At 41.0% G+C, this 20,220-nt stretch overlaps 1 non-coding gene across 1 annotated transcript; it reads right to left on the bottom strand.

The window, feature by feature from the left end:
• Positions 1–19,462: 19,462 nt before the first annotated feature.
• On the bottom strand, positions 19,463–19,537 carry Trnat-ugu (transfer RNA threonine (anticodon UGU)). The gene has a single exon. It is a non-coding gene; the product is annotated as a tRNA-Thr (tRNA).
• Between the last annotated feature and the right edge of the window lie 683 nt (positions 19,538–20,220).

Here is a 20,220-nt window from a genome sequence, read left to right as displayed (position 1 = left end):
GCACAGTCACAACAGATGGCTGCTGGCCATCTCTACAAGGACTACAGTGGGTCTACACCTCTGGTGGCCCACCAATACCATACTCTCTACCAGGACTACAGTGGGCCTGTCCACACTTTCTACAAGGACTGCAGTGGGTCTACACCTCTGGTGGCCCACCAATACCGTAATCTCTACCAGGACTACAGTGGGTCTGCTCTGTGATGACCTAACTACCAATATTCATCAACTTCGACTGACTCTGCTGTGGGTTTGCTCTGTTGTGGCCCATTACCTGTCAGCATGTCAAGTGTCAGCACTGTCTTTCCGTTGGAAGGACAACACTACTTCTTCAAGACTCCATGGAAATCCACTACTTCCGTGTGCATTTTCTTTTACTGCTCAGACTTTGAGTAAAACACTGCAATTTTACAGTGATGAACAATCTGGACTGTCTTTATGGACTGTGAGAAAATTTTAGCTTTTGACCAACATTGTATAAATAAATGTGTGCATTTGATATCTTTGTTATTGTAATTATGAAAAATTTTTTCAAATCATTATTGGCCACTGCCCAAAAATATTTTGTAAAATTTTTTGTAAAATTTTTTGTGGGGAGCATGGGGGCTATGTAAGTAGGCTGTTTATGTTTTCTTATTGGCGAAGTTACGTAGCGCTCTATATGAAAATCACTGGCTGTGCTGTGTGCAGTCTGTGGCTAGTTTGCATTGTTGTCTGCCATTGTAGTGTTGGGCAGCGGCAGCTGGATGTGAACAGCGCGTAGCGTTGCGCAGTTGAAGGTGAGCCGCCAGCAGTGGTGGATGTGAGGAGAGAGATGGCGAAGTTTTGTAATTTGTCATGAACTGCTATATATATTATGACTATTAAGGTAAATACATTGTTTGTTCTCTATTAATATCTTTCATTTGCTAACTATCCCTATCAGTAGTTAGTGCGTTCTGTAGTTGGAATCTTTTATTTAGCTGGCAATAGTGGCGCTCGCTGTATTGCAGTAGTTCCAGTAACGAAGATTTTTGTGAGGTAAGTGATTTGTGAAAGGTATAGGTTAAAGTTACTCAGGGCCATTCTTTTGCAGGGATCTTTGATAGTCAGATTGCGTTGCGCTAAAAACATTGTGTGTCAGTTTAAGCACAGTCTTGTATAAATTGTTCTAAAGGGACGTTTCAAAGACACTCGCCGTTTGACAACGGTTGAGGAGTATTCGGCCGAAAGCTCGTGAATTTTAAACCGCTTGACGGGGCTAGAAGTTCGAGAGAATTCTATCACCACAAAAGATGCTGGAATCGGTTACCGTTGGCATCGGTGCAGCAATGTGCTCGATTTATAAAACTGTGAGACATGCGTGGTAGTTCTGCCTGAGAAGTAGCAGCAATTTCGTTAGCGTTCTGCTGTAGCGCTTCCGGAGTGGGAGGGTTGTTTGAGTACGCCTGACACTCCCTCACCCACAGGTAAAAATTACGGGGGGACCAGGTGATCGAGATGACCGGGACACTGCCCTGCCTCTGCTGATTGTCCTCTGCCCGTGCACTAGTGACAACTTTGTTAAGGCGGTGTGTGCTGTTGCTCCGTCTTCCTGAAGACATCCACACAGCCGCCCATCTTCCATTAGCTGATTTACATATGGATTAAACAATTTCTGGAGATACCGGCTAGCGTGAACAGTATGATGAAAGAATCGTGTTACGATGCGGACGTCAGGAATTGCGTACCAAACATCGAGCTTGATTTTACCTATGCCTCTTCGGAATACTGATAGCTACTTTGTGGTGCATAGTGGCGTATGTTCTGTGTGTTCAAATACCTTGACACGCTGAACCCGATCTTATAACCTTGCCTGCCACTGCTACCTGAGCAGTTAGGTGATAATGTTACTCCTGCGAAAGAAATATAAAAGTTACTGTGATTGTGTACTGATGGTTAAGGTACAGGTGTAAGTTTCGTTATCCAAAAGATTACGTCTTGCAGGGGGCAGTATTGAAGTTGCGGATTCAAACCAAGGTTAGCCGGCCGGAGTGGCCGAGCGGTTCTACGTGCTACTGTCTGGAACCACCCGACCGCTACGGTCGCAGGTTCGAATCCTGCCTCGGGTATGGATGTGTGTGATGTCCTTAGGTCTTTAGGTTTAAGTAGTTTTAAGTTCTAGGGGACTGGTGACCTCAGAAGTCAAGCCCCATAGTGCTCAGAGCCATTTGAACCAAACCAAGGTTATGTCTGTTTTAAAGTAAACTGTAATTTAATTAAAAGGTAACGGTTCAAGCTAATTATTCAAGGTGTTACCAAGTGATAATACCGTTCATTAGAAAAATTAAATACTGTATATGACTTTACTTGATGCACAAATTTGTCTTGCAGGTAGGACACAAAACAGTAGCACCATCTAACAAATATTGTTTAAGGAGAGCACTTGTGAAACGTTGGGTCCGTGAATCTGTTATTGTCTGAACAGTTGTAGCCAGTTAATCTTTAAATAACAAAAACCAATTAAAATGATAGAAGCAATTCATAAGTACTTTCACTATGACAATGATTCTAATACTGACCTACTTTTAGCATGGAGATCCAGAAACTATTCTATCAGTTGACTGAGATCAGGACAGAACACTTCTGGTGAGACACAATATGAAAACACTTTTAAACACAAATAAACGAATGATAACCACTTCTATTAACCTATGGAGCACGCATTCATTTCAATTGGTCCTTAAACTGCAATTACCAGTAACCACTTATGATGATCACTGTTTTACTCAGTTACTTTTAACACAACAGAGATATTAGTAAGAATGACTTTTAAGTCAACTAATTAGATCTTTTCTTTGGATCTACGCTGCTGCAAAACTGTAACTGTTCACCTTTGAAATTTTACATGGAGCATTCCAAAACTGAACGCTTAAGGAATTTACTTCTCGATGAAAGTTAATGAACACAGTTGAAACAAGAATTACGTTGCAGTTCAATCAAACAGGGCACTCGGATACATCGCATCGCTGGGAAAAGGACCCCGTCTCGGTAAAATGACTAAGGAGTGATTCAATGTTCTCGAAGATATAAGGCAAATATCTGGTCTATGGAAACAATTACAATGCTAAACGTTTATTTGTGTTGTAGGTGGTGGCCATGTCCGGCGCCAAACGTACTCGTGGCTCTTGATGTATAAAGTTCTGACAATTGGGTTCTTGGCGGCGGGTTATTGCCATTTAAAGCCAACCAATAAATGAATAATTAGCCAGTACTCTTCCACACCAGAGGCATTACTCAGTCTCGCTGCTTTTCTTGTGTCCTTCAACATACGAGATGTGGACAGTTTGCACGCTAGCCAGCGACTGATTGTGCCACAAAAACTCCTTGTGGTATTAAACGAAAAACCACCTTTCCAATTCCTGCAATGCGGGTTTCGTTGTGGAAAGGCTTGCCTCCACTATGAATGAACCAGTTCTACAAATACTATTTCAACATTTCAGTATTTTTACGGAGCATGGTTTTTAAAATTATATGCATACGTCAATTACAACGATATAAATTAATAGGGAAAATCTTCAAACATTTACATACAGGTGGTGACACAGATGCCACATTTAGCACATAAGTAGATAAAGAAGTTACATGATAGCTATAGTCTATTATCGGAAGAAAGAAAAAAACTGAGGATCCAAAAGTCCTAATTTCATTTCACGCAGAAACTGTAAGTAGGCTGTTTAGATTTTTATATGGGTAATGCCACGTAGCGCTCTATATGAAAATCACTGGCTGTGCTGTGTGCAGTATGTGGCTAGTTTGCATTGTTGTCTGCCATTGTTGTCATGAACTGCTACAGCTGGATGTGAACAGCAGATTGCGTTGCGCAGTTGGAGGTGAGCCCCCAGCAGTGGTGGACGTGGGGAGAGAGATGGCGGAGTTTTGATAATCTGTAAGACTGAATGTCAATTATGAATATTAAGGTAAATACATTGTTTGTTCTCTATTAATATCTTTCATTTGCTAACTATCCCTATCAGTAGTTAGTACCTTCAGTGGTTTGAATCTTTTATTTAGCTGGCAGTAGTGGCGCTCGCTGTTTTGCAGTAGCTTGAATAGCAAAGATTTTTGTGAGGTAAGTAATTTCTGAAAGGTATAGTTTAATGTTACTCAGGGCCATTCTTTTGCAGGGATTTTTGATAGTCAGATTGCGTTGCGCTAAAATTATTGTGTGTCAGGTTATTGCAGGGATTTTTGATAGTCAGATTGCGTTGCGCTAAAATTATTGTGTGTCAGGTTAAGCACAGGCTTGTATAATTGTTCTAAGTGGACGTTTCACATGTACAATTGTTCTAAGGGGACGTTTCATATGTCGACCCTTAGCCTAGGATACCTCACTGGAATCTTCTGATTTTTTCTTGTAGTTTGTGTATTTAGTGTAGCTTTAGCGCGTAATTGTAGAGAGAATCTCCTTGGTAGTTGCAGTCTTTCATTGTTGTACAGTAAAACAGTTGTGGCTTGCATATAGATTTGCACCAAGTATTTCGCAGCTACGCTTGCAATTAACTAGATATTATTTTCAGTGCTATGTTAATGTGTTCTCTTATTTTTGCTATTCAAATTGTGCTTTTCTGTGTTATCGTGTGAAATATTGTGACAATAATGGCGTGTGAAAAACGTAACACTAGGCTCCAAGCTAAATTGAGAAATAATAGTGACGACGAGCGTAGCTTATCAGCGCCGCCGAGTAATGAATTTACTAATGTTCAAAGTAGTAATTTGGTAACTGTGCATAGGGAAATGGAGCGGGCGTCAAACAATGGCGTAGGCAGTGAAACAGGTAGTGAACAGGGAAGCATTATCGATCGATCGGTCGGCAACAGCTCGCCTCAGGAATCCGAAATGATAGGACACAATTTTGCAAATACTGTAGATTCAGGTTTTGCGTCCTCACCGTTTTCTCAAGTAAGTCAAGAGACATTTTCAGCTTGTCAAAATGTGAATGTTGCCAGTGCAAATTCACTGCCGAAAAGCACTGAGGAAAATGTTTCAGACACCAATGCATTGTTATTACAATTAATGCAACAAATGGGAGAAAAGCTTCAAAAGTTAGACACAATGGAACAACACCAGAGACAAACACAGCAATAGTTAGACGCAGTGGAACAAAATCTTAAAAAGTTAGACACAATGGAACAAAATCTTCAAAAGTTAGACTCATTGGAACAAACTCTCGAACAAACACGTGAAGATTTAACTGCTGAGTTACATAACATTGAATCGAAATGTCAAAAGGTCTGTAATGACGTAAAAACACAAATTTGTGAGCATTTTCAGCCTATTTTTTCGCGGCATGAAAATGCATTACAGAATCACGAAGCAGCCATAAAAGAGCTGCAAACCATTGTTCATGAAAATCATGAGACCTTGTGGGCTAAAATTGACTCAGTTGCATCTACCGATTCGGTTACGCAACTGGCAAAAACTCAGGAAAACTTAAAGAACACAGTAGATTCGATTTCAACACAAATGGACACTCTGAAACTTGGTTCAGAAAAACACACTGAGGAAATGTGTTCACTATCGGAGAAAGTAGCTGAACTTTCGGATCAGGTCACTAACTTATCTACAAAGGTAGATGATGATCTGAATGACACAAGACCCGTAGCCTTCACTGACACAGAAGAGTATGAACAAATTAGAAAATTCAGACAAAATCAAAATCAAATCAATACACAGTACAAAAGAGAAATCCGGGAAGTACAAGATCAGTTGACACAGGTGATACAAGAATTACATATTTCAGAGGACACTCGCGCTCCAACACGGGAAGAGGAACTTAGAAATACGGAAAAGCCACAAAATAATAACACAGAGCATTTCGGTAATTATGAAAGAAATTGGCAAGGTGCACCGAATTTTGAGATGGAACCGCCGGCACGACGTAACAATGACCGATATGCTACTCGCCGACACGATGACTTTGACTATAAGCTGTTCATTACTACACGTAAATTCAAAACATTCAAGAATTCTGCCAATGACATTCATCCACAAGCGTGGCTCCATCAATTCTCTCATTGTTTTCCTCCCAACTGGTCAATAGAACACAGATTAGAATTTATGTGTGGCTACTTGGAGAATGAACCAGCTGTAAGAATGCGATCTGTCATTCACGATTGTCACAGTGAAGGAGAATTTTACCATGCGTTCCTCTCAGCATATTGGTCACAAGCTACACAAGATCGCGTAAAACATAGCATCATGATGATGAAACACTTTGAACAATCTGAATTTTCCAGTCTTGTCAAATATTTTGAAGACATGTTGCACAAGAATCAGTACCTGTCAAACCCATACAGCCCCTCAGAACTCATCCGCATTTGCTTGATCAAACTGCCTGAACATTTACGACATATTATTTTAGCAGGACGTTGCAAAGACGACATTGAAGCTTTTCAGGGACTGTTGCAAGAATTAGAAATTGACACAGAAAGTCGCGGGATGCGAAAACAGGAAAACAATCACTACAGGTCACATCCGTCACAATTCCGTGACGACAGAAACGATAACTGGACGCGACGAGGCTATTCTCACCACACAAATCGTGACCAAAATAGACACCACCCGTATGACAACCGTTGGCAGAGTAATAGTTACAGGGAAAGATCACCTTTCCGCGGTAATGACTATCACAGAGACAATCAGAGAAACAGACAATATGGGAACCAAAACAATTATTATCAAGGGAGACAGAATAACTTTAGACGCAGCGGTCCAGCACGCAGTTACGACTCAGGCAGAAATTCTCCACCACATGACCGACAAGAAAGAAACTATCGAACCTACCGACATGACGACAGACGATATGATCGTAACGACAGACCTGAACTGCATCAGAACTGGCGAGTTTTAAACAGAGCTGGGCCCTCTCGGCAAGGCGAATTTATGGAAGTTAGGCCTCCTAATCCCAGTAACGGCGCGCGCCAACAAAGAAACAGACAATGACTCGCACCGCAGGCAGCTGCGTGCGCCGGCTGGCTCCGAGAAAAATGACATTGACGCTAACCTTGAGCAAAATTCCCGTATTCTTTACGGACGAATACCGCATGATAATTGCATTCAATTTGAAACTCTGCGTACTGAGAAGAGCAAAAGGTTTACACCATATTTCTCATGTAAAACCATTTATTGACAGATAATCTGCTTTTTAACTTAGTCTTTGCAATTGTCACTTCACGCTACTTGTACAATTTGTCCCACTGAGAAACTGTTAACATGCAACTATGTTTTTAAAGTTAACTAACCATCCAGTCAAGAACATAGGTAACTTAGACAAGTTATTGCGAATGCATTGTTATTGCGAACAGACGACACAGTGTAATTGTTTATACATTCTTCCTTGTTAGTTGCACGATTACATAACGAATATACGGCTTACATACTTAGAACATATACCAGCACTGCTAATGAAATTTCATGCAACATTTTGGTTTGCTTACGAGTGGATTCTGGATTTGTGGTGCTTTCTGTGAAATGCCAGATGACACAGTGGTTGGTTTGTGTGACACCTACACGATTATATCACGACGTTACTAATGAGTGACAATTTACAATGTTGCTTTTGCGGTGTATCTGTTTTATATCTGCACAGTTTTTTCTGAATCCTTATGGAAAGCAAAACATGTTTTAGTAGTAACTTTTGTGGTATTGCTACAAGGAGACAGCCTTTTCCGTAGGACAACAATACGTTACAGCACAGTACTTTCCTCATCGCGGCAATAAGCGTAATAACTAAGTTATCTATATGCAAAGCATTTCACTTTTGTGTATCATGAGGTAAGTACATTGACTTCTGCAGAACTTAGCTTTCGGAGGACAATAACTACGACACTTCCCAGAGATTATCTAACAGCAAGACGCATATTTAGCGCTACAGGACACGTATTTGAGTGATTAATTTTGTACTTAAAACATTTATTTTTAAAGAGTTTTGAATTACACAGAAAGTTTTTTGTGATACATTTCATTCCATTGCTGTAATCTGTAACACCTGAGGGTATAATTACAATAAACCTCAGGGGGGTACACGCCTACTTTGTGTACCATGTGTCTGGCAAGCACAAGGAGCCCTAGCTAATATGGTATTTGCTTATACAATTTAACACATCGGTACCATATTTCTCTAACACATAAATTACACAGCTATCTGATCATTTAACAGAGAAACAAACATTTTTTTTCTATGTCAGTGACACATATTTACGCAATTACACCGTTGGATAACTTCACACTTACGAAATTGTATTTTGTCTGTACTTTGTGCACTGTTCATATTTTTTTGGAACCATTGTGATACTAAGAGATCTTTGAATGATGTATTTGGTAAGGGAGTATGATTTTAAAGTACGTTTGAGGCAGATGACACTTTTGACATGAGCAGAGAATTTTCTTTAGGTTTTGAAATTATTGCAGAAAGCTACGACGTTTTTGAGATTTGACTGAGGTTTTATGATGTTATTTTTACGACGACGATGTGTATTATGCTGTTGCGGTAAGTTTATGATCCATAAGCTGATGCTATATGAGTTATTTGATTATGCTATGTATCTGTTATGATGAAATATGGAAAAAGTGTCGACGAATAAGGTAAGGAGTAATGAATAGTGGTTAGGGACGCGAACTTGTGAAAAAGGATGTTGGAAACCAAGAATCGTACTTTAAGAGTTATGAAAGGTGTGTAAATGCGTGAATGTATCACAATGCCGGCGAAAATTTTTTGAACACGGTTATATTCATAGGATTTTGTTTCTACACATTTGCAACGCACATTCTTGACCTGTGAAATATTTTTATATGAGACTGTCACTGTAGCGGAAACTGCTGTCGTAAATATTTCCGTAAGAAAGTTAATTGACCACCTGCACGTGCCGTCGTCGGGACACAGCTGTGTCAAACACCTGGAGAACAAGCCATTAGTGTGAGTGCCTCGTCAGAAGCACAGGTAGAAAAAAAAGGAAAGGGAAGGCCATTGTCCGCGCTACTGACATCTCCTTGTTGAAAGCATACTGTGGAGCTCGTAATTTATGATATTTACTGAAATGCCTAATAAAATGACAAGAAATATTTTTACATCCGCAGACCTGATTATGACAAGAGTCTTTGTACGAGAGTTGAGAGCTACTGACTTATGAAATGTCACATGACTATTGAATGATATTTTTATGCTTTGGTTTGCGTAATTGCTTATTTCATTTAATATCTGGTTTCCAGCTGTGTTGCAGCATTAGTTTTATAAAATAAACTTAGATGCATTTGCTAATGTGAACTCTTTCTGTCAACAGATCTATTAAATAATTATTTTATGATCCACATTCTTTAAAAAAAGGAGCACTTGGAAAGGAAAGAACAATAAGAAGGAACTAGTAACAGTAACACATAATTTTCTTTTCAAGTACATGGTAATATTTTTTTACAATAAGTTGTTGTGGTGCACCACTTTAATTACATAGACATTAAGATGACCACTTTAATTACATAGATATTAAGATGTGAATATGCTTTTCCCTTGTCTGCATTGTTGTTTTTACTGTAATATTTTTTCTGCTTGAGCTATGTCATGTTTAGGTATAAGTTGCTGCTGTTTGCCAGGCATAGTGTTACTGAATTGGACTTTGTGTTACTCTTCTAAGCTAGTTTTTCTTGTTTCCTGCATTGCCTTATATTAGTTGTAATATTGCACTTGCTTTGCTAATTTATGCTGCTAGCTTTGCCAATTTGCATTTTTTGTCATTTCTGTTTGTGTTGATTTGTTGTGATGCTGCATTGCCTCGTCCCTTGGTATATATATCTGAGCTCAGTAGATTTAAGTTAGCTTAAGAGGGGGTAGACTATATAAGAAACTAACTATGATGAATTGGACGAAATGCATAATGCATTAAGAAGCTATAAGAAAATGGTTTGGCCAAAAAAAAAAAAAAAAAAAAAAAAAAAAAGGATACTGTACAGTGGAGAAAAACTATTTTTTGACAGAGGAGGTGAACAGAATACAGAAAGCAGGCTTAGATAGGACTTTTGGGAATAATGATGAACGAAGGGAGATCTCCATGCAAAATACTGCAGTAAAACAAACCCTGTCCTTTCCTTTTGTGTTATCCCACTATGTGTTTGTGTACCCTTGTGTATTTGTTTTCTTCCTGTCTCTGTGTAGTTTCATAGAATTTTTTCTTCTGTTAATATTAAGCTACATTCACTATGATGAGGAATACTGTTATCCTCAAATATATTTTGCATTAATAATATGGTATTTTCTTTGTAAAGATGTTTAGACATTATGTATTCTGTTTTGTTTTAATGCTCATGTGTGAAGTTGACGTTTTAAAAGTGATTCTGATGTTTTATTTTTGTACTCATGTCATCATTCCTGTAACACTGATGTATATGTTTATTTCTATTCTGTTGTAAAGCCTGTACTACAAATGTTATCTGTATTGTTATGTTTTTAATGATGTATTTTGTACCTTTGTAATCGTATTCTTATGTTATAAAATTGTAATTGACAGCAGTTCATCAAGTAACTTGTAAGTTCCATTTCACTGCACACGTTTCTGTTGGTCATAGTATATGGACAATATGTGAGAAGTAGGGACTGTTAGTGTTTGCACGTGTGTTAATAATTCAGCAAGGGACTGGATAACAGCATTGCTGGTTCTAAGGACAATTCCAAAAACTTTGTGAGTGCACAAGTGGTGGTTATGGACTTGCTCTATTATCCACAAGACTCTTCAATGGTGATTGTGCACCTGCACAGTCGCAACAGATGGCTGCTGGCCATCTCTACAAGGACTACAGTGGGTCTGCACCTCTGGTGGCCCACCAATACCATACTCTCTACCAGGACTACAGTGGGCCTGTCCACAATTTCTACAAGGACAACAGTGGGTCTGCACCTCTGGTGGTCCACCAATACCACAATCTCTACCAGGACTACAGTGGGTCTACTCTGTGATGACCTACCTACCAATATTCTTCGAAACGTCGACTGACTCTGCTGTGGGTTTGCTCTGTTGTGGCCCATTACCTGTCAGCATGTCAAGAGTCAGCACTGTCTTACTGTTGGAAGGACAATACTACTTCTTCAAGACTGCATGGAAATCCACTACTTCCGTGTGCATTGTATTCTACTGCTCAGACTTTGAGCAAACAAACTGCAGGTTTACTCTTATGATGAATGATCAGGACTGTCTTCATTGACTGTGAAAAATTTTAGCTGTTGACCAACATTGTATCAATAAGTGTGTGCATTTGATATCTTTGTTATTGTAATTATGAAAAATTTTATCAAATCTTTATTGGCCACTGCCCAAAAATATTTTGTAAAATTTTTTGTGGGGAGCATGGGGGCTATGTAAGTAGGCTGTTTAGATTTTTATATGGGTAATGCCACGTAGCGCTCTATATGAAAATCACTGGCTGTGCTGTGTGCAGTATGTGGCTAGTTTGCATTGTTGTCTGCCATTGTTGTCATGAACTGCTACAGCTGGATGTGAACAGCAGATTGCGTTGCGCAGTTGGAGGTGAGCCCCCAGCAGTGGTGGACGTGGGGAGAGAGATGGCGGAGTTTTGATAATCTGTAAGACTGAATGTCAATTATGAATATTAAGGTAAATACATTGTTTGTTCTCTATTAATATCTTTCATTTGCTAACTATCCCTATCAGTAGTTAGTACCTTCAGTGGTTTGAATCTTTTATTTAGCTGGCAGTAGTGGCGCTCGCTGTTTTGCAGTAGCTTGAATAGCAAAGATTTTTGTGAGGTAAGTAATTTCTGAAAGGTATAGTTTAATGTTACTCAGGGCCATTCTTTTGCAGGGATTTTTGATAGTCAGATTGCGTTGCGCTAAAATTATTGTGTGTCAGGTTATTGCAGGGATTTTTGATAGTCAGATTGCGTTGCGCTAAAATTATTGTGTGTCAGGTTAAGCACAGGCTTGTATAATTGTTCTAAGTGGACGTTTCACATGTACAATTGTTCTAAGGGGACGTTTCAAAACCTCCAGCAAGACTCAACACGTGAAAGTTCGTCTCCACAATTTAATTCAGGCACAAACGCACGCCGGAGATGCGCATGCATAAACTGATTGTTGTTTCGAAGTCACGGTGACCAACATTTTCAGTGATGGGCAGCCCTTGTGTTTATTAACGAGTGTCAGTTCCACGTGAGTCTTATAAAAATTTTTGGGTCAGTATTTTTTGGGCAACCTATATGTTATGCTACGCACAATCAGTTGTGACAGAAGATTCGAATGTTTCGTAATCTCAATCCTAGGGACCTGAAACCGACTTCTCAGTCTCAAGTGAAGGGAGAGATCGGTATGTATGATGTTAAATTCTATTGTGGATGTTTCACATTACTTACGAACGGTCCAGGTAGTCAAAGAAGAATGGAACTTCATTAACGCAACACATCAAACAAGTACAACATAAAGCAGCTTGAGAATAACCCTATTAAAAATCGTCTAGCTCTGATATGAGAATGACAGAATACACAACAACAGTTTCTTGGAATGTACGAGCCATTTTTATGCCAATTCTGGTCACTGAGTAAAGCGTAAAGGTCAGTCCTACTCGGCGATCTGAACACAGTAGGCGAGGCAGTGGACTCCGACTGACTGGCCTAAAGCTCAGAGTGTCCTGCGAGCTCGTTGAATGGAACTCTGACTAAGGGACTGTTTGCATGTTTGGCGTTAAGCCCAGCGAACTCTGAGCTATTAACTCCCAATGACGACCTGCGGGCGTCCTACAAAGCCGCCCAGCGGAAAAACACCGGGAAAGTGTGGTGATGGCATATGAATCGCGGAAACGAGATAGTACCGTCGATAGCAGCATTGTAGACAGCGAACGTAGCACCACTTACTACTGTGGGGGCCAATTAGGTGTGATCTCCCCGGATGGGCTGCTAGCGTACTGGAAGGGAGGCAACCCGCGATACAGCGCTATTTGGTTGGTGGCTGGGCCACAGGCGACAGCCAAATTGCATCATCCCACTGTACCTCGACTGAGTGAATTGGTTTGAGTTTACAGTGTTTATTAGCGCCCATACGGTACTTGCTGTCACATACGTATGATTAAATAATGTTTGCTATGAGAGACATACATACAATTACATGTGCGGTCCTGTTTGAAGCTCTTACAAAAGGAAAGTGTAAAACAAGTGAAAGTGTACAAAAGACTTCTGTGCGCGCAGTTCGCGTCCACACCATAGACTTTTGGTGGAAGCACCGAGATAAAATCATAAAAAGTTTTCGTATCAATACATAATTTACCAATCAGTCTCTGAAATGCAATGGTCAAACAGAGTATTGCCTTACAAAGATGCCTGCACATAATCTGTAGAGGTTTGGACTGTCGCTGGTTGCTGTGTGCCCGATAGTCCAGCTACGTAATCGCTTTGCACCATTTTTCATTTCCTTTTAGACGCTGCCGTATCTCTCGCATTCTCACGGCACTGGACTTTTTATGCTTTTTGGACACTTTTTTGACGCGAGCTTTCCTGTGCCTAGCGTTTTCTACACTCCTGGAAATTGAAATAAGAACACCGTGAATTCATTGTCCCAGGAAGGGGAAACTTTATTGACACATTCCTGGGGTCAGATACATCACATGATCACACTGACAGAACCACAGGCACATAGACACAGGCAACAGATCATGCACAATGTCGGCACTAGTACAGTGTATATCCACCTTTCGCAGCAATGCAGGCTGCTATTCTCCCATGGAGACGATCGTAGAGATGCTGGATGTAGTCCTGTGGAACGGCTTGCCATGCCATTTCCACCTGGCGCCTCAGTTGGACCAGCGTTCGTGCTGGACGTGCAGACCGCGTAAGACGATGCTCAATGGGGGACAGATCCGGAGATCTTGCTGGCCAGGGTAGTTGACTTACACCTTCTAGAGCACGTTGGGTGGCACGGGATACATGCGGACGTGCATTGTCCTGTCGGAACAGCAAGTTCCCTTGCCGGTCTAGGAATGGTAGAACGATGGGTTCGATGACGGTTTGGATGTACCGTGCACTTTTCAGTGTCCCCTCGACGATCACCAGTGGTGTACGGCCAGTGTAGGAGATCGCTCCCCACACCATGATGCCGGGTGTTGGCCCTGTGTGCCTCGGTCGTATGCAGTCCTGATTGTGGCGCTTTGAAGTCAGTGAGTTCCACGGAGCGCCCCATTCTGCTCTCACGATGTCTAATGACTACTGAGGTTGATGATATGGAGTACCTGGCAGTAGGTAGCAGCGCGATGCACCTAATATGAAAAATGTATGTTTTTGGGGATGTCCGGATACTTTTGATCAGATGGTGTACCTTCCGTCCTACAGATAAAGTTGGTCCGCCGGTGATAACATGCGCTCAACGTCGTTGTTAGAGCCCTACTGCACTGGGAAGCCACTGCAGGTCCTCTGGCAGTTCCGGTCTGCCGGTACGAGACGCCAGTAGACACGTCAAAGAAATTTCTTCCGCTTAAGCTCAGTATCAAAATGGTTGTAGAAGAGCTAGTAGTTAAGCTTTGTGTGCGATTCCGAAATAAGAAAGAGTGTGCAGAAAAATAAATTGATCTGGGTACATTCCTTCGTTCCTGATTGTTATATGAACGTGTTATTGCACACTGTACAATGGTTTAAGAAACTATTATGATATATTTTTCAGTTACATGAGAATGTCAGTATGTTCCATCGGCGGGTTATTGGAGATGCGCCAAGATGAACTGAAGAAAAAGGACACTGTTTTAATGAAAGCTTTGTAGCAAGAAGAAACGGTTTTTGTTACATTAATGTCTTATCAGTAGGTAATTGTTTGTTGTTTGCAGTGACTTTTTTGCAATTTAGTTAACGGTAACGTATAGACGTAAGCGATTTTCCAGTTTTTGTGTCAAAAGCACTTCATTATAAACTCAAGTTTTATACCACAAATATATTACGCAAAAAGTAGGAGACAGGCCTCATTGGTTTACACGTCTTAGTTCTTAATATAATTCTCCCACATTCCCTGTATCGGGCCCATTAGCAACACTCACTGCAGCAGGAGACGAAGTTATTACGGTCTGGTTGTAGTTTTTGAGAAAAACTTTTGCATCCCAAACTGTAATGTGCTTTATCTGTAATGTGAAGTTCCTGTAACTGGATTGGAGTACCAAGAACAGGTTATGAGGAAACTGTCAATTGTCTTGATAGTGCGTTTTTATAAGAATTTTGAATGTTACTGTTAAGTCTTGGGGGCATACTCTTCTAACTGAGCTTCATTTATGACGGCCGTTATTCTAATTTTTGGTAGAAATGTTCTTTTCTTTGGGTATAGTTTGAAGTGGCTTCAGAGGAAAGAGTAAAAACGTTTTGTCTTTGCCCTCTCCTGCTCGTCGCTCGTATAATTCTCTTTGCTGTATACTCTCATTAAGCATCATAATTAACGAGTCATCGTCGTCTTCTTTCTGCATTTTTTTATTTTTTCATAACGCAGCTGCACAAGGTATGCGAGTTTTTTCGTCTTCGTGCGCATCTTCGATTTCTTCTTGTTCTCTTATGTTGGCAAAGGCCTGGAGAATTGACACATGGCTGAAAAATATTTATTCACTTTTCCTTATGGATGCACCTGCGGATGCACTACGGATTTCCCGCAGTGCAGTTCATGACTAAAAGAATCCCCGAGATTCTTCCTCTTCTTAACGAATAACGAACCGTTAGATATCAAGGCAGCGCAGGAAGATGTGTGGTTGCGATCGGAGACAGACTTGCAGTGTGTTCTGTTAAACATGATCCCTTTAAGTTGTAAAATATTTACGTTCACTAAACGAAGTAAAATAAAATGTTTTTGAAACTCCCGTCTCCATTTTGACTTCCGAAAATTTCTAGAATTCGTTTTTAGTACTTTGTTCAGTTTGTGGTTTGAATAATACTGAGATGAAGTATCTCAAATTGCTGGTCTCATCTGAATCTTGCAGGTAAGAGATTCAGTGTCGAAGCAATCCACAGCACACACTTGGAATTCGATGAAAACTACGTACAAGTGAGTGCCAGGTCGTGCGTGGTGGGACTGCTGAGCTGCTGGTGTGCGAGTGTCCGTAAGCCACTGTGCTTTCGACGGTAGTGCTGCCAGGGTTGGCCTGTCTGCAAAACTTCAGGGCAGCAGCTTTGCTGACAGACTAAGGTAGATGTGCGAGGTGTGGGAGGCTCCATTGAGTCCCATGCGTAGTGTCTGGCAGCTATGCCAGCAGAGATACCGTGCCACCGCAGTGTGGTGGAGCCCTAGTACACCGGTGACAATGTTGAAGTATTTAACACCATTGTCGTCACTGAAAGGTGTGAAAATGCAAATTAGGTGCCAACTAATTTTAGCAGTCAGAAAGAGCGGAGAAAGTGGTTCTGTTGTTGGTGTTTAGTATTGTTGTCAGCCAGTTTATTTACCTCCGTGTGGTTAACTTCTAGGATTCCTCTAAACAATTTGTTTTCCAGACGATTAATGAAGATGCTCATCAACGTTCCTGATAGACAGATGCCCATAAACAAGCCATTTGACTGGCAGTATATTTCACTGTGAAATTTGAATAGCGGAAGGTTTAGACTGATTCTCAATTTTAAAAATTCGATGAATTATTTAGTTAGCATTTACTTTCCCACTGCTCATCAAGCATTTCTTAATAATATGAATTGTATGTTTCTGAGGAATATTCATAAATGGATTAACGAAATCAAAGGAAGCTGAAGTCTGCTTTTGGTATTGACACTTCCACAATCATGTTAAAAAACGACACCAAAACGACCTCCTCTAATAACTAATATTTCCGACATCCATGAGATTCCATAAACTTCTTAACTCATGAATCCAGTTTTCTTCGAGTGTGCTGCAAGTGAGTAACAGAAGTTAAAAATGTTATGTAAAGTATCGTAACTCCATGTTTGTTACAGACTCATTTGCATTTTACAGTATCGATTGCTCCGAAATTTGGTATTATGAAAAGGCTGTCGATTAGATAGAAGAAAATATCACGATCAGTCCGCTTATACTGTTCGTGAATTACCTTTTTTTTGAATCACCCCTCTTCTGACTGGTTTGGTGTGGCCGCTACCAACTCCTCTCTTGTGCAACCTCTTTCTCTCAGAGCAACTCTTGCACCCTATTCTCTGTCATTTGTTCGATATATTCCACTCTCTATCGCTATTACTGCAATTTATTACAGAACTCAGTAAGCCCTTCTTCTCTCTCATTGTCACTACCAACCCCATATTCATCTACAACTCTGCCCCATGTTCCTTCCTCTTCTATTTCGTTCCAATTCCTTATGACAATTAGATTACCCTTTACGTACTGAATATCCACATACACTTTCTCTATCCGTTCCTATCCTGCTTGTGACGTCGACATATAACTTACACCTAAACTATTGTTGCTGGCGATGGTTTACTGTCGATTCTGATGAGGACACCCTTCGCTCTGAACTGTTCACAGTAACTGTCTCTCTGCCCCCACCTTCAAATTCACAAAGTATTCTGCTCCTGTTACACCATTGTTCTGCTGCTTTTGATATTACTGCTGATTCATCTCATCGAAAATCCTTATCTTTCTGCCATTTCACTACACTGACTACCCCCCCCCCCCCCCTCTTATACAGAATGGTTCAAATGGCTCTGAGCACTATAGGACTTAACATCTGAGGTCATCAGTCCCATAGAACTTAGAACTACTTAAACGTAACTAACCTAAGGACATCACACACATCCATGCCCGAGGTAGGATTCGAACCTGCGACCGTAGCGGTCGCGCGGCTCCAGACTGAAGCGCCTAGAACCCTTATACAGACCGAGCCTTCCATTTCCATTTTCAGATTCTCTAGTCTGCATGCTACTTTCGACACATAGAATGTCACCGTATTGTTCGTTATTCAGTCTTTTTCTTATGGTCAGCTCCACTGTGGCAATTCCCTCCCAGAGATCCGAGTAGGGGGCCAAACCAGAATCTTTTGCTAGTGGAGAGATCAACGTGATATATTTTCAATTACGGATGGCGTTTGCTTTGGGTATACAGTATGTGTCTCTAATGCAGTGGCTTCCATTGCCTTCTGAATCCCAAAGCCACTTTTGACAAGTCCGTTGGCAGAACGAGGGTGAGTCCTTATAGCAGAAATCTTCGGCCGCCAATGCTGATTATTTTTGTTTAATATTTACGCAGTGTCTCGATTCTAACTCGGGATCCAATGTTCTGAAAACTAATAAAAGAGTCTGCTCCTATATCACGGGCCTACTTACAAGCTCTAAAATCTCTATTCTGGAGAAAAAGCGGAAGCTTTAATGATTACTGAAACTTACAGCATGATAGCTAGGGAATGTCTGGGAGGTGTCTTATAATGAAAGATGCTCTAAATGTCTCCACTTACGAAAATGATGCCAAAATCGGGAATGAGCACAGCAGTATGAGCGAAGATGACGTGCTGCTTTCACTATACTGAAGCAATGAAAATTACCGTATACTGAGCTTTTAAGAAACGCTTTTAGATGAGAACGCTTTCCTGTCAGGAAGTTCACAGTTTGTATTACTTAACAGGAAGTCATCTAGCGAAACAGATGTGATGTCTGTGGTTCCAAATGGAAGTGTTATAGCCGTCTGCTGTTCTTAATCTGCACAAACGATTTAGGACACAATAATCAGAACAGCTCTCTGAGAGATTGTTTGCAGATAATACTGTCATTTAGTGTCTAGGAAAGCCACCAGAAGATGAAAACCAAACGCAAAATGATTTAGACTAGATATCTGTATGGTACGAAAAGTGACGCTAACCCTAAAGAATAAAAGGTACATGAGTACTAAAAAAATCCATTAAAATTCTGGTAAGAGATACGTCACACAAATTTAAATGATGTCGATTCAGTTAAGTAGCTAGGGATAACAGTTACGAAGAACTTAAACTGGAACCATAGCATAGAAAATGTGCCGAGTGTGGCGTTTTATTGGCAGGACACTTAATAAAGAGAGGGAACGTACCTACTAGAGAGAGTGCTTACACTATCTTTATGCGCCCTCTTCTTGAGTACTGCTGCGCATCATGGGATCGTTACCAGAAAGGGCTGACGGAGAACATCGAAAGGCAGCTTGTTTTGTGTTATCGCGAAATAGGGGAAGGAGTGTCGTGGGTATGATAAGTGAGCTGTAGTGGCAGTCATTAAAACAAAGGGGTTTTTCGTTCCTGCGAGAATTTTGCACAAAATATCAATCATGAACTTCATCATTCGAATGTGAAAATGTTTCGTTGACTTGCACCCGCGCAGGGAGAAAAAATGATCGTAATAAAGTAATAGAAATAAAATCTGGTGCATAAAAAATGTCGTATTCAATTTTAGCACGTGCTGTGCGAGACAGGGACGATGTAGGAGTAACCTGAAAGTAATTAGAATTATATTAATACCTTCAGCTGCTAACGGGCGTTGATATATATCAACGGGGACAGGTGAAAATGTGTGCCCCGACCGGGACTCGAACCCAGGATCTCCTGCTTACATGGCAGACGCTCTATCCATCTGAGCGACCGAGGGCGCAGAGAATAGAGCGACTGCAGTGACTATCTCGCGCACGCCTCCCGGGAGACCGACATTCTCACCTTGTATGTCCATGAACTACCTTCATAGTGTCCCACCCTAACACAGTCATTACTCGTGGAAGAAAATCTTACAAAGTACCGTAAGAGTTCGGGAAATATGTGTGCATTCTCACAGAAGAAGGAGGTCATGGCCGGTGTTGCCAAAACTACATACTTATATGGATATGGTGTGCGGATGCACACATATTCCCCGAACTCTTACGGGACTTAGTAAGAATGTATTCCACGAGTAATGTGTGTGTTGGGGTGGGACACTATGAATGTAGTGTGTGGACATACAAGGTGAGAATGTGGGCCTCGCGGGAGGCGTGCGCCAGATAGTGCGACTGCAGTCGCGCTATCCTCTGTGCCCTCGGTGGCTCAGATGGATAGAGCGTCTGCCATGTAAGCAGGAGATCCCGGGTTTGAGTCCCAGTCGGGGCACACGTTTCCACCTGTCCCCGTTCGGACATGTCCGGAAGAACAGACACCATATCCATATAAGTATATAACCTGAAAGTGGTTGTATGAACCTCCTGCATACACTTCAGTGCGATTTGCAGAGTAGTCATGTAGATGAATCAGATGCTTATAATTTAAGTGCAGCTACTCACGGGGTCCAATGTAGGCTATAATTATC

The sequence above is a fragment of the Schistocerca cancellata genome, chromosome 1 (genome assembly GCF_023864275.1).
Source record: "Schistocerca cancellata isolate TAMUIC-IGC-003103 chromosome 1, iqSchCanc2.1, whole genome shotgun sequence".
Classification (NCBI taxonomy): domain Eukaryota; kingdom Metazoa; phylum Arthropoda; class Insecta; order Orthoptera; family Acrididae; genus Schistocerca; species Schistocerca cancellata.
The sequence above is the reverse complement of the archived record's forward strand: the minus strand, read 5'-3'. Positions and strand labels throughout refer to the sequence as shown.